This window comes from Amphiprion ocellaris, chromosome 3 (genome assembly GCF_022539595.1).
Source record: "Amphiprion ocellaris isolate individual 3 ecotype Okinawa chromosome 3, ASM2253959v1, whole genome shotgun sequence".
Lineage (NCBI taxonomy): Eukaryota > Metazoa > Chordata > Actinopteri > Pomacentridae > Amphiprion > Amphiprion ocellaris.
The window spans coordinates 14,880,783-14,881,845 of NC_072768.1; positions in this window are offsets into that span (position 1 = coordinate 14,880,783).

Genomic DNA, 1,063 nt, shown 5'->3' on the forward strand with positions numbered 1-1,063 from the left:
CTACCCCATAGCCCAGACATATGAAGAAGACAGGAGATTGTTGTCACAGCCAGTACTTGCCAGAAATTCCTGCAGCTCCTTCAATGTTGCTGTCGGCCTCTTGGCAGCCTCCCTGACCAGTTTTCTTCTCGTCTTCTCAATTTTGGACGGACGTCCTGTTCTTGGTAATGTCACTGTTGTGCCATATTTTCTCCCTTGATGATGACTGTCTTCACTGTGTGCCATGGTATATTTAATTCTTTGGAAATTCTTTTGTACCCTTCCCCTGACTGATATCTTTGAACAATGAGATCCCTCTGATGCTTTGGAAGCTCTCTGCGGACCATGGCTTGTGCTGGAAGATGTGGCTACAAAAATGTCAGGAACAGCCTACTAGAACAGCTGAACTTTATTTGGGGTTAATCAGAGGCACTTTAAATGGTGACAGGTGTGTGTTGACTCCAATTTAACATGAGTTTGAATGTAATTGGTTAAATCTGAACACAGTCACATCCCCAGTTATAAGAGGGCGTACACACTTATGCAACCTCATTATCTCAGTTGTTTATTTTTACTTCACCTCCCTGTAAGGTTTCAGTTTGGTTTTCAGTTGCGTTGTACAGGTTATAGGTCACATTAAAGGTGGAAAAAGTTGTGAAATTATTTATCTTGGTGTCATTTTTTTACATCACAAAAACCTGGCATTTGAACAGGGGTGTGTAGACTTTTCATATCCACTGTATATATATTTATGTATAAATTTTTAACATGTCCTTTTATTTCTTATTTTTTTGCTCACTTTTTTTCTATATTTGCATCTTACGGGGTTAAGAAGGTTTTGGGGAGAAGCTGCAACTCTTCTCAAAAAGAATATTTAGTTTGTTTTCATAGTAGCTAAAAAAGAAAATACCTTATCTTCATGTATTTTTGGCCATTTTGATAGACATATAAAGAGTTACAGTGCAGTTTGTGCTTTCAGATCCACCATCAATGATTATCTGTCTAAATGGAATTATCACAGAGGAAATGTAATGTGTGTTTAATTTTGTAGTAATAGTATTTCATATGCTGACATAACTTTTAT